The 16,872-nt window shown below is 47.6% G+C and overlaps 1 protein-coding gene and 1 pseudogene across 1 annotated transcript in view; both read right to left on the reverse strand.

The window, feature by feature from the left end:
• LOC142567775 (WD repeat and HMG-box DNA-binding protein 1-like) overlaps positions 1-16,872 on the reverse strand; it is a 350,415-nt gene that overhangs the window by 109,208 nt on the left and 224,335 nt on the right. The window lies entirely within an intron of this gene.
• On the reverse strand, positions 12,251-14,755 carry LOC142567749 (uncharacterized; annotated as a pseudogene).

Here is a 16,872-nt window from a genome sequence, read left to right on the forward strand (position 1 = left end):
GCCAACCTGCAACAAGCGGCGACCATAGTGGACCGTTATGCTCGCCACTGTGGCCTGCAATGCTCCCCTCAAAAGTCTGAATTTGTACACATACGCCCCTCACCAAAGTGTACAGCCAAAATTGAGCTCTTTCTGGAGACAGGACCCATTCCTGAACACACAGAAGTCCGGGTACTGGGGCTTTTCATTGATCAACATAGACGGTCGAACACTACCCTGGCCCAGCTCCGTAAGGTGGGGGACCAGGTGGGCCGCATGGTCCGCCGGGTTTCCAACAAACGCGGGGGGTTGCGGTGCAAAGACGCCTTGCGGCTGGCGCATGCATTCGTGACCAATCGAATCTTATATTCGACTCCTTACCTCCACCTTCGGAAACAAGACGAGGATGCACTCGAAGTAATCCTCCGCAAAATTATTAAGAGAGCCCTGGATCTCCCCGTGAACACCTCCAACCAGCGACTCCTAGGTCTAGGCATGGTGAACACGTTCCGGGAGCTCCGAGAGGCTCACTTAACTAACCAATACACACGCCTCTCTAAGACACTGTCGGGTCGCCGTCTCCTTGCCCGATTACACATCCAACACACCACCCTTATGGAAGAGCGAGTACGACTCCCCTTCGAGTGGAGATGCGCCCTCCACGTACGCCCTCTTCCTAACAATATGACACGTGAGGACCATAATGGTCGGCGCCTGGCGCGGGCGGAAGCCCTGGGCCGCCACTATGGGTCGAAACCCGGCACTTATTACGTGGACGCCTCCGGCCCCCACCATGGGGGATGGTACACGGCCGCAGTCGTCCACCAGTCCAAAACAGTTAACGGGCTTACATTTCGCGCCCGCGACATAACTCATGCGGAGGAGGTCGCCATTTCACTGGCTGCTACCCACTCTGATTCCAAAACAATTATCTCCGACTCGCGAGGGGCCTGTCGGAACGTCGAGCAAGGCTGGGCTCCATACTTAGCCTACCGACTACTTCAAAGTTGCACCTACACCGGGGACCCCGCTCACCGGAACATAGTATGGGCTCCTGCTCATATGGGTCTCGAGGGGAATGAGGCAGCCGATGCCGCCGCTCGCGCGCTCTCTCTCCGGGCTTCCTTTCTCGACCCCCTAGATCAGGATCTTGAATTCAATCCCGCGTATTCTTTTAAAGACATTGTCCTGCATTATCAATCTGGCCATAGCCTTTACCCTCGCCCGAGTAAAGGTCTATCTAAGACGGAGGAGCGGCTTCTACTCCGTCTCTATACGAACACTCTGCTGTGCCCGGCAGCACTCAAACATTTTGATCGTTCTTTCACGGGCAGTTGTCCGCACTGTGCGGAGACGTCTTCGGACATCTACCACATGGTGTGGGCCTGCCCATCTAACCCAGCTATTGCTCCTCACCCAAACCCCACTCGGGAGGACTGGGAGGCGACCCTGCTTGGCTGCTATGACCTGCAGGCCCAAAGGGCCTTGGTCGAGCGCGCCCGGGCAGCGGCCGACGCCTCTGGGGTCCCGTACTAGGGATTCCACCCAGTATTTTAAGGGCCGGGCCCCTAAGGACCGGCCCATGTGCGTGCCTCCATGTGCTTCTCGTCTGAGAGCAATAAAAGTTCTTCAACAACAACAACAGGAACATTAAGCAATACAAAAGGTCGAGAAGCCAGTGCTGCCGACCCTCTTCGAAGTCACTTTTCGTCTAACTTGGATAAAAAAGTACTCTACAGTTTTAGAAAATGAGTTTGTTCAGTGTGTCATCATTATTTATGTCATAAGATGCTCTTGTGCTATGCAGTTAGAGTGCACATTTGTATGGTAAAGTTATTTTAATTTTTCTTTCAAATATTCATTTAATGAAATCGCTAAGCTCAATCCAATATGGTGTGTCGTTAAGCTAACGAGGCTGCGTCCTGCTTTCAGCCCTATTCACGGAAGACGTCAGCACGAATATACTTAGTTGTTTTGTAGGCAGACCAAAGAGCCAAGGTTACACGGAATCTTATCGGAACTGTCAGGAATATGGGCGCCAAGCTGCCCTTACAAAACGTAACCGTGTGAAAACAGAGCGCCACTTCACGACACCTGTGTAAAAGATGGGCACATATTTTTAATAGCGTGTACTAACCCATGTTAATCTCTCCGGCAAAACATATTTCGCCCAGACACATTATCCCTGAATCTCATCATTGTTGCTCTGCCTATGGTAAATTTTAGCACGTGCGTGCGCAAACGCCCCGACCGCATTATGTGTTCGTTGCTAGGTATATGTATCAAGGAAATGTTTCTGTCGCCACTCATCAATAAATATACTTCATTAAGAGTGCACTGGCATCCACAACACAGCTAAAAGGATGAAAGGAAAATTCGAAGTAAGGCAATTTCGCTCAAGAGCCCAGGGCATCCACCCCTGACGTCTACCGGGAGATGTGCGTTTACAGCGCTGCTGTACCATCAAAAGTCATTGCACATGCTAATGGGAAGATAACTTGCGGTCACTGAAATCATTACACGCTGTGACGTAATAGTTTCATAATTTAAACGATTTAGCACAAATCTTCCTTTTTTCCGTAAACAATGCCTAAAATAATTAAATCAACTGATGTTTACCTGGAACTGAGGTTACTGCGAGGAGAACACACTGGAGTGCAGAAAGATCCAGTAGAAATTTTCATTTCAATAAAAGAAACCCTATCATACTCTAAAACGATAACTCTTTGCCGTGTTTTATTCAAAACCGATATTGTTTGTATGGGCAATGTACTCCGTCTTGCTTTTTGTTGCTTGCACTTGTACACTGATATATTGTACTTCCATCCTGCTGAAATCCCTTTGAGGATTGCAGTATTTGTAAATAGTTGCAGTATTTGTAAATAGAACAAAATACTGTTAGTTCGCAACGATAACTTTGTGGTAAAGAAATTTCACAAGTCTACGTATCCCGAAATCCTTAAAAAAAACGTCAATTTTTGAAGAAATTCATGGATTACACTTTGTCAGCCGAAACTGTCGCGTGTCACATATCATAAACTACTCAGGTAAAAGTATGCTTCATGGCAGTGAGAAAACCATTGCAGTTTCCCCCCCCCCAAAAAAAATCGGCAGATTCAACGCGCATTTGGGAATCCATGTTAGTAGAAGCTTAGGTACAGCGGTTATTCACATGCTTTACAACTAACCGCGATGCATACAGTTTTGTCCTTTTTCATTCAATGCAATGTGTAATATCAAGGAATGTTGATGATTCCCCTCCACAAAAGTCACAAATTATTGTTTTGCAATTTTGTCTCTAAGCCAGCATCGTTCACAAGCAATGCGGAACTGAAAACTGCACATCAGGTGGAGGATACACAATGCGAGACGCAACGCAGTGATGTTATAAAGCCGAAGGCGATGCGTGAGGATTGTTGAGCAAAAGATGGTCCTGACTGGCACAGAAAAGGGCGACATGCATCAGGCACGGTTTAGGAATTCTGAAGCACCTGTATCACAGCAAGACGTACCAACTCTAGAAGATTGGCTAAGAACGCCGACACCCCCAGCAGTACATAACGATTGGTTAAATTAAAGAAAGTAATGCACATCCAAGAAACGTGTGAAATATATTTCAACATTCTAAATACATAGGTAAGCTATGGGTACCTGTGAGATGACATTATCTGTTCAGGCTTTATGTACGAAGTTATTGTTCTGTTACACAAGACTGAGATGTGCGTACATGATGGGCAAGGCAGGGCTATACAAAGCTGCCAGGGGGCGCCATTGTTTGGTGACAAAAATTGTAGGCACAAGTAGGGACACTGTGGCACGTTAGCTTTGCGAGGCTTTTTTGATAAAACAGGAGGTGGCGAATGCGTTAGCGACACGTCCGTCAATGTGATGATGTGTGAAAATCGGCTGCAAGGAAGGTAAAACTGACTACGACCGCAGTTCATCTTATTGATTCTTTTTACCCGCAGTACCTAGGTGGCATTACAGTGGGGTGGTATAACAGTTCATATGTTCAGTTCATGACTTGGCAGCAGCAGTCACGGCGATCGCACGCTTTTCTAAGCGCTTTGGCGTACATTCCCAGGAGCCGGCCAAGCTATATCTACGAGCGGTTTGACTTCGGCGATCGCTAGACACAACGAGAATCATCGGACCACGTACTTCAAAGCCGTTTCCTGGCATAGTGTACTGCGCCTGCGTGGATTCCTCGCGGAGAGCAGAAAAGCCGGTGAAGAACGCATCGACGCCTCGCTTGGCAGCAGCAGTCACGGTGATCGCACGCTTTTCTAAGCGCTTTGGTGTACTATCGGCCAAAAAATTGGCCTAAAGCTTAGCTTGGTTAAGCCTGGAAGATTGCGAAAGCAATACCATTGGCTGCGCCTTGGTTCGGCTGATTGTGTGGACAAGGTTGCCCTTTGTTAAACTTATGGCTATACATTGTTTTGCTTGGTTTCTTCTGTTGAAGTTGTAGCGTTCCATACTATTCATAGATGCAGCATCGTCACCATTTGAAGCATCCATGATAGTCTCTTCGGCATTAAGAGCGTCCATGAAACTTGTCTCCGAACTACTGGTTGTCTCCATACTTTCGCTACCGTTAACACCACTCATTAAACTTGGCCCTGAACTTGTATATGCACCCGCATCAAGCGATGTTGATCGGCATGCTCGCTACGCTGCTGCATACGCTCGTTGTTTAGCTCGCCGTTCTTCTCGTTCTTCTTCTGTTTCTTCAGCACGGCGCCGCCGCTTGGCCGCAGCAGATCGTTCCAGCCTCGCCTTGTATACATCTTCCGACATAGCGCAAGGCAGCGCGCCGACCACTGCGAGGGGCCGAGCTGTAGCCCCATTTATCCTCCTAGCGTGACGTCACGCCAGCGAGCTCCCTCTCTCGGTAGCGCCGCAGCGGCGCGCAAGGCTTCGCCTCCAACATCGATGCCACGAGCTGGGGCCCCGTCTCTCGGTCTGGCGTGACGTCACACGGTCACGTGACGCGCAGCTATGTAAGGAGGCGCCACGACCACCGATGAGCCGAAAGTGCGAGCAGTATTGCTTTCGCAATAAGAAGTAAACGGACCGCGGCTTAAGTAGCCGGAGCGGCTGCGGGGCCACAGCAGGGCGTTACTATCTAGCTCGGCGTAAAGCCCCATGATAATTTGAAAGTAGCGACACTCTCCTCCTCACGGCGGTTTCCTCCTCGATTCTCTTCGCCTGCCGTCTGCGCACTGCGCGCTTTTCCTCCTGGGCTCCCGCGGACGGGCCGCATTGTTCTATGGAGGCGTGTTATTTTCGGCCAGTTGCGCGCCCCAGTGCGGTTGAAAATTTTGAGAAATGCTAATAACAGCATCGATAATGCTGGAAGCAACGTTTATGAGCAGGTTGGTTTTTTCTTAAAGCCGTAGGAACGGGGTATACCGATGTAAAGGGAGCTTTGAGGCGAGTTATATACTCCACACAATTTTTCTGCCACATGATCAGATGCTTTACTTCGTGCGTCTGATCTAGTATTGCTTGTGACACATCCCTTTGTGTGTGTCTTATTAAGCGAAAGCCTTAGACTTCTGTTTCAGGGTCCTGTTGTGAGCTACAGAAAATATCACGTGGCCGAAGGAAGGCGGGAAACGAAACAAAGCATGTGCAGCCACGTATAAGAGATGATTAATGATTAGCAAAGTAATGATTGATTAGTGATTGGATTGGGATGAATTCGCGTGTATTAGGGAGGATTAAGGTGGATTAAAGTTGAAGGTGCATTAGGGTGAATGACGTTGGATTAAGGTGCATAAAGGGGGCTAGGTTGGATTAAGGTCGATGAAAGTTTGTTGAGGTGCATTCAGGACGATTATAGTGGATTAGGGGGGATTAAAGTGCATGAAGAAGGATAAGGGTGGATTAAGAAGGATTAAGGTGGATTAAGGAGGATTACGGTGGGCTAGGGTGAAATAAAGTGAATAAAGGAGGATTAGGGTGGACTAAGGTGGATGAATGTGGATTCGGGTGGATTAAGGTGAATTAAGGACGATTATAGTAGATTAGTGTGGAATAAAGTGAATGAGGAAGCATTAGGGTTGCATAAGGAGGATTAAAGTGCATTAAGAAGGGTCAGAGTAGATTAAGGTCGATGAAGATGGATTAGGGTTCATTAAAGAGGACATTCGTGGATTATGGTGGATTAAAGTGAATGAAGGAGGATTAAGGTCGATGAATGTGGATTCAGTGTATTAATGCGCATTAGGAGGAATATGGTAGACTAATCGGTCTTAATACTCAATGAACTCTAATTCACCTTAGTCCACCCTAATCCAGCTTAATACTTCAAATCCACCTTAATACAACCTACATCGCCCCTAATGCACCTCAGCCTACCCTATACGGTCTTAATCCTCCTTTATCAACCCTAATCCACCATAATGCGCCCTAATCTTCCTTCATTCACCTTAATCCTGCTTAATAGTCATAATCTGCCTTATTACACCCTAATCCACCTCTATCAAACCTAATCCAGCTCCATGGTCCCTATTCCATCTTAATCTATTCTAATCCCTCCTAATTGGTCTTAATCCTCCATTATCAACCCTACTTCATCTTAATCCACATTAATCGACCTTAATCTTCCTTTATCCACCTTAATCCTCCCTAGACCATCTGCATGCACCCTAATCGGTCGTGCACCCTAATCGGTAATACTCTTTCATCAACCCATCACCTTAATCCACCATAATCCGCCTTAATCCTCCTCCACCTATCTTAATCTCTATTCATGCATCTTAATCCTTTTTAATGCACTCTAACCCACGTTAATCTTCTTTAATACACTAATCAACCTTTGTCCTCCCTAATCCCCCTTATGTCAATCACTAATGATTCACGGCGGTCGCATTTCGATGGGGGCGAAATGCGAAGACACCCGTGTACTTAGAGTTAGGTGCATTTTAAAGAACCCCAGGTAGTCAAAATTTCCGGAGTCCTCCACTACGGCGTGCCTCATAATCATAAAGTGGTTTTGGCACGTTAAACCCCATAATTAATTTCTTTCAATCACTAATGATTCATTAATTAACTTGGATTATCATTCTCTTATACAGGGGTGGACATGTTCTGGGTCACATCTGGCCTTCCTTGTGTCATTGATACTTCCAGTTTACAACGCGACCTTGAAACATAGAGGTTTAAAGGCTTTCGCCATAAAACTAAAAAAAAACTCAATGTTGTCTACCTAACGCTCATGACCTGCAATACCACGGCTATACTTGCCTCTAATTTTTTGAGGGCGCAAAGCGGAATCTATAATGCTGCACTTCCGACTGAATAACAACAGTTTGCGACGTGGAGGTGATGGAGCCGCCCCAGCATATTAAGCATACTGAGGACAACCGCAACAAAAACGCTAGTGAGCAGGTCGGAAGAATAAAAAAAATGCAGCATTACGGGATACCTTTCTAGGAGCTATAAGACGCCTCAGCTCACAAACAACGCTGTTCTTTGTCGGAACAAAGTTCTTTCGGCCAATGTCACGCAGCCACTGCTTCCTGCGCAAGCCGTCACGCTTTCCTTGTGGTATCATAAAAACGGCATAACCATCTTTAGGCTTCTTGCGGCAGTTATATGCGCAACAGCCCGGCATTGCGCTAGCACATAGAGCAGGAAACAGCATACAACGTTCGCTACGCCGAGATAAAGCGCCGAGGCAGCCGTGCTCAGGAGGAAAATGGCGCGAAAGAAAAAGAAAAACACAAGCAAAACTGAAGATCGGCGTGTTTCCAAGGGCAACGGCAGGGAGACCAATCGTCGTGCAGAAAAACGGGGGAAAACTGGTTGCCGCGGGGGAACGCGCAAGGGCCGAGGAGGATGCGAGGAGGTGGCGCGGCGGCGGCAGAGTTCAAAGAGTGTCGATACTTTCATATTATCAAGGGATTTAGCTCGGCGCGCTGATGGCGAGAGTGCTCCGAGTGACGCCAGACTTCGCCCTCACTCTCACGCGGTACCTCATCACGCTTGTTGAATTTCTAGTGCTCCGTTCGGTTGTTCTGCTGATGGTAGCGACGAAGGGGACAGTGCATCGCCGGTAGCCTAGCACATGGCGCTTTCGCACAGTAGCGCACGGCCGTGCGTCATCAAACCGCGGCACTGAGAAGGAACGAAGGCCCGTTCTGATTGTTTTGCTTATATTCATCTTATCTTTCATATTAGTGCATGCCGCCGGCGTCCACCGCTGCTCGCTTTAAGGCAACATCACGCAAGTAGGCGCAATGGCGGCTACGGTGACGCGCGGTCTTTCACGCCGGCGCGATATGTTTCAGACTGGGAAGCGCTGCATGGATGTCCAAAGCTATAGCGGCGGCGCTCTATGACTCGATGTCAAGGCGACAAAGCCAAGTCATCGCGGTCGACGGGAACTTTTCATCGCAGTGAGGCCCCCTTCAAGCTATGGAATGCTTCCGTGAATAAACTTTCACGACTAAATAGTTTATCCAATTGGTCTTCCCACTCATCTCTTCCTGACGGTACTATTGTAAAGTTACATAACGGCCTACGCATTGTAGTAGGTAATCAAAGCAGTTTTCAGAGGCGTCGCTGATATGTATATTAAGCCCACTGCGGGAGACAATACCGGAGAAGTAATCTCGACAGAAAAGCTATACCCACAGGAAAGCTTGAGGCCAGTAACTTATCGCACCTTGCCAGTAAGCAGCGCACTGACACGGACACAGTGAAGACACACAAGACGACACCAGTAAGGTATGATGATTAATCGCCAACTAGCGCAACTTTCCACATTACGTAACTTATCGCGCTGGCGTGAAAGTGCGCGCGTCACCGTAGCCGCCGTTGCGGCCAAATTGAGCAGCGGTGGACGCTGACGACATACAGTAATTTGAACGACAAGGTGTTCATCATCATAATCAGCCTGGTTACGCCCACTGCAGGGCAAAGGCCTCTCCCATACTTCCCCAACAACCCCGGTCATGTACTAATTGTGGCCATGTCGTCCCTGCAAACTTCTTAATCTCATCCGCCCACCTAACTTTCTGCCGCCCCCTGCTACGCTTCCTTTCCCTTGGAATCCAGTCCGTAACCCTTAATGATCATCGGTTATCTTCCCTCCTCATTACATGTCCTGCCCATGCCCATTTATTTTTCTTGATTTCAACTAAGATGCCATTACCTCGCGTTTGTTACCTCACCCAATCTGCTCTTTTCTTATCCCTTAAGGTTACACCTATCATTCTTCTTTCCATAGCTCGTTGCGTCGTCCTCAATTTGAGTAGAACCCCTTTCGTAAGCCTCCAGGTTTCTGCCCCGTAGGTGAGTGCTGGTTAGACACAGCTATTATACACTGTTCTCTTGAGGGATAATGGCAGCCTGCTGTTCATGATCTGAGAATGCCTGCCAAACGCACCCCCGCCCATTCTTATTCTTCTGATTATTTCCGTCTCATGATCCGGATCCGCCGTCACTTCCTGCCCTAAGTAGATATATTCCCTTACCACTTCCAGTGCCTCAATACCGATTGTCAATTGGTGTTCTCTTCCGAGACTGTTAAACACTACTTTAGTTTTCTGCAGCTTAATTTTTAGACCAACTCTTCTGCTTTGCCTCTCCAGGTCAGTGAGCATGCATTGCAATTGGTCCCCCGAGTTACTAAGCAAGGCAATATCATCAGCGAATCGCAAGTTACTAAGGTATTCTCCATTAACTTTTATCCCCAATTCTTTCCAATCCAGTTCTCTGAATAGCTCCTGTAAAACACGCTGTGAATAGCATTGGAGAGATCGTATCTCCCTGCCTGACGCCTTTATTTATTGAGATTTTGTTGCTTTCTCTCTGGAAGACTACGGTGGCTGTGGAGCCGCTATAGATATCTTTTAGTATTTTTACACACGGCTCGTCTACACCCTGGTTCTGTAATGCCTCCATGCCTGCTGAGGTTACGACAGAATCAAACGCTTTCTCGTAATCAATGAAAGCTATATATAAGGGTTGGTTATATTCCGCATATTTCTCTATCACCTGATTGATAGTGTGAATATGGTCTATTGTTGTGTAGCCTTTACGGAATCCTGCCTGGTCCTTTGCTTGACAGAAGTCTAAGGTGTTCCTGATTCTATTTGCCATTACCTTAGTAAATAGTTTGTAGTCAACTGACAGTAAGCTGATCGGTCTATAATTTTTGAAGTCTTTGGCGTGCCCTTTCTTACGGATTAGGATTATGTTAGCGTTCTTCCAAGATTCTGGTACGCTCGAGGTCATGAGGCATTGCGTATACAGGGTGGCCAATTTCTCTAGAACAATCTGTCCACCATTCTTCAACAAATCTGCTGTTACCTCATCCTCCCCAGCTGCCTTCCCCCTTTGCATATCTCCCAAGGCATTCTTTACTTCTTCCGGTGTTACCTGTGGGATTTCGAATTCCCCTAGACTATTTTCTCTTCCATTATCGTCGTGGGTACCACTGGTACTGTATAAATCTCTATAGAACTCCTCAGCCAGTTGAACTGTCTCATCCATATTAGTAATGATATTGCCGGCTTTGTCTCTTAGCGAATACATCTGATTCTGCGAATTCCTAGTTTCTTCACTGCTTTTAGCATTCCTTCGTTCCTGAGAGCATGTCCATTTCTATCCATATTATACGTCCTTATGTCAGCTGTCTTACGCTTGTTGATTAACTTCGAAAGTTCTACCAGTTCAATTTTAGCTGTAGGGTTAGAGGCTTTCATACATTAGCGTTTCTTGATCAGATCTTTCGTCTCCTGCGATAGTTTACTGGTGTCCTGCCTAACGGAGTTACCACCGACTTCCATTGCACACTCCTTAATGATGCCCACAAGATTGTCGTTCATTGCTTCAACACTAAGGCAATGAACGACAATCTTGTGGACAAGGTGAATCTGAGCGACAAGGTGAATATAAGCAAAACAACAATCTGAACGGGTCTTCGTTCCTTCTCAGTGCCGCGGTTCGATGCCCCGCGGCCGTCCGCTACTGTTCGAAAGCGCCATGTGCTAGACTACCGGCAATGCATGGTCCCTTTCGTCTGCAGCAGAGCAACCGAACGGCGCACTAGAAATTTATCAAGCGTGACGAGGTACCGCGTGAGAGCGAGGGCGAAGTCTGGCGTCACTCGGAGCACTCTCGTCGTCAGCGCGCGTAGCTTACGCGGGGCGAGATAGCAGCGCCCCGGTGTGGCCCCGCAGCCGCTCCGGCCACCTAAGCCGTGGTCAGTTTACTTTTTTGGCCGACAGTACATTCTCAGGTTCGTGAAATTTCACCGTACTAGCCTGAGAAATTTTTTTTTCATTTGCCGTGACTGCTGATGCTGTATACAAATTATCGCGTGTACTTGCTCATGTGTACTGTTGTCATTGCGTTATCCAAACTGCAAGCGTATGTTCCCCTCTGCCCAGTGGTAATGTCAAAGGAACTTGTTAAACTTTTTCAGGAACTGAAACGAGAACTTAAACAAGAGTTCGCGAACTACGGTAAAGTCTCGAAAGAGACATAAGAAAGGACATCCGCGAGATAAAGAACAGCCTAGGCTTCATAAACGAGACTTATGAAGAAATGAAAACGTCCGAGAACCGATTTGGATGGGAAAATGGGGAGCTAAGAACATCCGTAGCAGATCTACAGAAGGAACGAGACGCTTTGCATGTTCAAGCTCGAGAGGATAAAGTGAAACTTCTACAAAATGAACAACACATGCGGTGTCACAACGTCGAAGTGAAAGGTGTTCCAAAGACGCAAGATGAGAATCTCATAGAGATCACCAAAAAGATAGGAGAGGCTATTAGGATGCCCCTTGAAAGTGGAGACATCGAGGTCTGTCACTGCGTTCGAAGTATGGGAAATACAGAAGCTCCAACTATAGTGGTGCACTTTGCTCGCAGATCAGTCTGTGACTGCTTTCTTGAGAAGGCTCGAAAGCTGAGGATAACGTCAGAGGACGTTGAACTTGAACCCAAAACTACCATCTTCCTTAATGAACACTTCGATCCTTCAATGAAAAAAACTGTTCGGTGCGGCAAATGTAAGGAAAAAGGCGTATCAGTGGAAATTTGCATGGACTAGGAATGGTGAAATATTTGTGCGCAGAACGGATATCTCAGCAGTCATAGTGATCACCCAGTTTGATGATTTGCATCAAATTGTGTAGTTGAGGGTTCGTACACAATATTTGGCTTAAAATTCAAGGACATTTCAAGGATTTCAAGGATGCAAAAAGGCAGAAATCAAGGAGTGTTAGCGTAATTTTATTTCTTCACATGACTTAGGAAAGGAGCCCTACTTTCACATTAATTTCTCTTTCAAGAGCTGTTATCTGCGCTTCTTTTTCTTTGACTGTTCGACCGAAGCTGTTGACCTTGAGAAGAGAAGTCCGGTCATTTTTTGCTTCGGTGTCTTCCGAAAAGCGATTCGCTGACTCCTGCAAGTTTTTTGGAGCCTTGTCTTCTTCCCTTGCATGCTCTGTAGCTCTAGCTCGAGTTCTTTTCTCTTCAAGGTTACCTGCTGCGCTACAGCTTGCTTCTTCTGTTCGCCCAGGTATAACGAATATCTATGCCTGACTTGGAGCACTGATGACTTCAGTTCTTTTGACAGCGGAACGTTAAGCAGGCAATCGTGGATTTTCACGGCCTCGCAGATGACTCGTAGTGAGATACACGAGAGCTCTGCCATATTTTCGACCGCGATCTGTTTGTTTACACTGAAACCTCTTTCTACTGAAGCCTGCCCATGGCTAAGCAAGAGAACGACCTTCAGTACTTCCCATAACATTGAGAACGCCGGGTCATGCTTCAAAAGGCGCACGAAGAGAACGTCAAGGCGTTCCCGGTCTCTTTCATAGTTTTGCAGTTCATGCCGTTTTTCTTGGCAGAACTGAATCTACTGTGCACACGTAATATCGCTCTTGTGCTCAGAAAGAAGCTTGCTGTCAATTGAACAGTTAAGAACAACTTTCAGCTGCCCAATGCCCATTTCTGTCTTTGACATCTCTCTGGGGTCGAAAAACGACAACCCTCGAACCAGAGGGTACCTAATAGGACTTGTCTCCATGATGTTCAGGATCATGTTCACAATGAACTTGCGACACTCACCCATAAATTCAAAAACACACTTGGTACTCGCTTTTCCGCTCTTTAAGATCTTCTCAGCGACCCGTCCAACGTCCATCTTCTCAAGTGACGTGTAATTGGCAGTACCACGAACATCAATTCACAGCACTTTTGTGATGCTCGTGGCTTCTGTCAAAACCGAGCGCTTCACGAACCTTGCAAGGAGGCTCCTCAAGACTGTTTCAAGCTCTTTCGTTAAAAAAATGTCTTTGGAGAATCACTCTGAAAAACAGTCAAGAAAGACTGCACAACCATTGCAACATTTAGGAAAAAGTTAAGTTTCGCAAGTGCAAGCTGGTCCTTTAGAAAAGCACTGACGTTCACATAGGCTCTACATTTCGGCGAGGGTAGACTATGGCCGCTCGCTTCTTCGATGTAGTGCCTCAAATGCTCCCACATAGCCAGAGCTCTCTCCAGTACTGGCACGTTCTCGGCCCAACGGTGGGGTACGAAAGGAGGTGGAAACAGCTTGCTCCATGTTGCTTCAACAAAATCTTCACGGCGGGCCGCTGCATCATGGAAGAGTGAGAATACGCTCGACAGAAAGGTGTCAACTGGCCAGCTCGTCGCATGCATTCCTGCTTTGTAAGCATTATGCACTGTGTGCAAGCCACATGGACCAATATTCAAGCACTGAACTTGAAAGTCATTCTTCATGTGTTGCTGTCACTTGTTGAAAAGACTCCAGTTGACATTCGGGCCGTCCATCCAGAGCTGCACAATCTTGCTCAGGGGAAAAGACACGAGTGTTTCCGTCAACTTCTGCATGATGTTATCCGCTGTGCTGTGACCCATAAATGCCGAAGTCAGGTATCTGGTTGTCACCTCACAGTTGTTCCTGAATCTGACGTAAACATCAAGTTGTTTTCTTTCGAGATATTTATTCAAGGTTTCGTCAAAAAGCACAACGAAATTGTCAGACTTCTCCATCATTTTTTGTACCTGCGAAGTGAAAAATGGGCGCGGACAGTGGTAGGCGACGTACGCGCATTTTTCCTCAGAGCAAGTTAAGCTTCTCGCGAACTCGCTATCCGGAAACATCTTTTGGAATAGCTGGGAAACGGATCCACTGGAGCTGTACGAGTAGTGTGACGACACAACTTTCATTGTCCACAAAATCTCGGCTTCGATTACGGATTCATTCTTTCTGCAGGCTTCGTCAAGTGTCGCAGCCCGAGAGGAAGTTGCCGTGGTTTCACGCTTACAACAGCCACGGACGTCACATTTGCCGCTTGCACGAAACTTGCGACGGATGAGCAGCCCTCACCTGCTGCAGTTTTAGATCGGTGCTTCGCGCCTTTCTGGTGGCTCTTCAAGGCAGATTCCCCCATCGTTGCAATGTCGACTGTCTTCTGAGATATTGCGCACTTTGCTCGATAAGGATCGCTTGGTTCCCGTCTCACCCAGTGACGATAGCGCGTATGTTGCAGCCACGCAGGCTGAAACTTGCACTTCCCGCCTGGCATCTTGTCAAAGCAAACACACAACGCAAACATGAACTCCACTGAAATGGCGCGCACGAGGCCGACAGACGGTCCAACTATAGTGCCTAAAAGAGCAATTACTAATGCGCCGAGCGCAGGTGTCGCGGTAGCTCCGAGAGTGATGCCTGCGGCCGCCGGCCGCTTGGTGCGCTGCACTACGAGACTGTGCCGGACCATGCTGAGGCATGGGCGGACTTCAGGCGAGACAGGGCGTGAGCCTCCCCATTTTCCCGGCGATCTGCCTCTTTTATGTTCTTGTCCCAATCCTAGATACATTCGGGGTCTGCGGACGCGCTGGGTAATAAGGGGAGCCGTTTCTTTGCACGTCTCTGTCTGGGAAATCGCGGTTTCGCCAACTGTTTAAGGTTTCTTTAAACAGATGACCGCACACATAGAGGCAAAACACCCACTCACAAGTAGAAAAGACTGCAACGAAAGCGGCAGCAAGGCGCGAACTGAACTACGCATTGCAATCAACGCATCGCAAACGAACGCGAGTCGAACGCCCCACAGTTTAGCATGCTTCCGACAGGCATCGCCGTCTGGTGGCCTGCGGCGGCAGGCATCACTGCCCGTGGCACCGTCGCGCGTTGCAGACGCTCGGTGGACGGCACACTAGAGTATATTCTAGGCACTGTACGCTAACCGACCGAGCGATATGTCTCATATTGGATTGGATTCGATTTCCGATGCATATTAGTTGCCAGACGACGCAGGGGCTGCGGGATATAAAACCGAAACTTCCTGATGTTGCCGTTTATTCAACACAGCTTGTTTTCATGCACATTCGTAAGCGAAAGGGCCTTTAAAATAGCGTGACTTGCGGAGGTACGTCGTTAATGTTCTCTAGCGGAACATCAAGGATTACAAGGAGCTCTCGGCTATTCAAGTAGTTTCAAGCGCCCTTGAACTTATACTGTCAATATCAAGGATATTCAAGAATTTCAAGGGGCTATGCGAATCCTGGTAGTTGTACCTGCAGGCACCTAAAATTTGTCTCCCGACATGGTTTATCAGCCGCATGAAATTAAGCATATAGTGAAACCCAAAAGATCGGCTGGTCCGTTTTTCATTCAAACGTCAAATCTTTAACAGACAAAGAAGGTGAATCAGCTGTTCTACTCGATACTTTCGGAGTGTCAATTACAGCAATAATTTTGACTGAAACCTGGTACACACCGGCATCGATTGTATTTAACTGTCCTGGCTATCAGTGCTTTTATCAAAACCGCGAAGATGAAAGGGGAGGCGGCGTCGCGCTTCAGCTTAAAGAAACAGTATCGTGCGAAATAGTCGTAGAATACACGACAGCTGCTAGTTATGAGGTGCTCAATCTTCATTTGCTCAGCCAGGCCACGCGCAGAATAGCATACCACGGCCATACCACGCGCATTGTTGCAGAAGCAAGCAGCGGTGGCGTAGAGGTAGAGCATACGCCTCGCGTGCAAGAGAACCGTGGTTCAAATCCCGGGGCCGCGCAATTTTACACCAGATTAAAAAAATATCCGCGTGTTGATAAAATTGCATAAACAAGGCCTGGAGTGCGGCCTGATCCTCGTGACCAGAACCGGTAACGCACTTCCTCACCAGAGCAGGATTGGCCAGACTGGTGCAATGCTTGGTCACAACCTCCTATATAAAACAACAATCAAACCCCGGCCTCAGTCCCCAGAAGCTGCGAAGCCTTGGCGTAACAAGGCTGATGATGATGACTACGCGCAGTGTCACGAAATGCGCTATGTCGTTGCCTGGAAAAGGAAATTGATCATAATGGAGTTAATTTATTCCTACCGTGACCGATCCGGTTGGTTAGTATATTGTTTATCCAAGCGCGCCGACACTACGTCAGATGACTCTCTCTTTAAAAATAAATGCTGCAGTAAAATAAAGAAAAGAGGTAGGAATTTACCTGTATCTTAATGGAGAATTTCGAATTGCGGTAAACTTCCCCATTCGGCACACCCGGCGCCTTGTTGCGCATGTGGGTGCAGTCCAGGCACCACGTCACCTCGGGAAACTTGGCAATGCGGTAGAATTCCACCATCGTCACACGGAAGTCACACCTCTCTTCCCTTCTCTCCTTACGCGCAGGGCAATTCAGATGATTTCGTAGAGTTTTCCATTGCAGAATTGTCCCAAGCCGTTTCCTGTTTATCAACTGCAGCCCCAGATCCCGATGGAGTCACTACCAAGATGATTAAGCTTCTCTTTGAAGTCGCTCCTAACGGCTTGTTAGATACCATAAATTACTCAGTGCAATATGCATGGTTCCCTCCTGTGTGGAGAATTGCGAA

Source organism: Dermacentor variabilis, unplaced genomic scaffold (assembly GCF_050947875.1).
Source record: "Dermacentor variabilis isolate Ectoservices unplaced genomic scaffold, ASM5094787v1 scaffold_14, whole genome shotgun sequence".
Taxonomy (NCBI): domain Eukaryota; kingdom Metazoa; phylum Arthropoda; class Arachnida; order Ixodida; family Ixodidae; genus Dermacentor; species Dermacentor variabilis.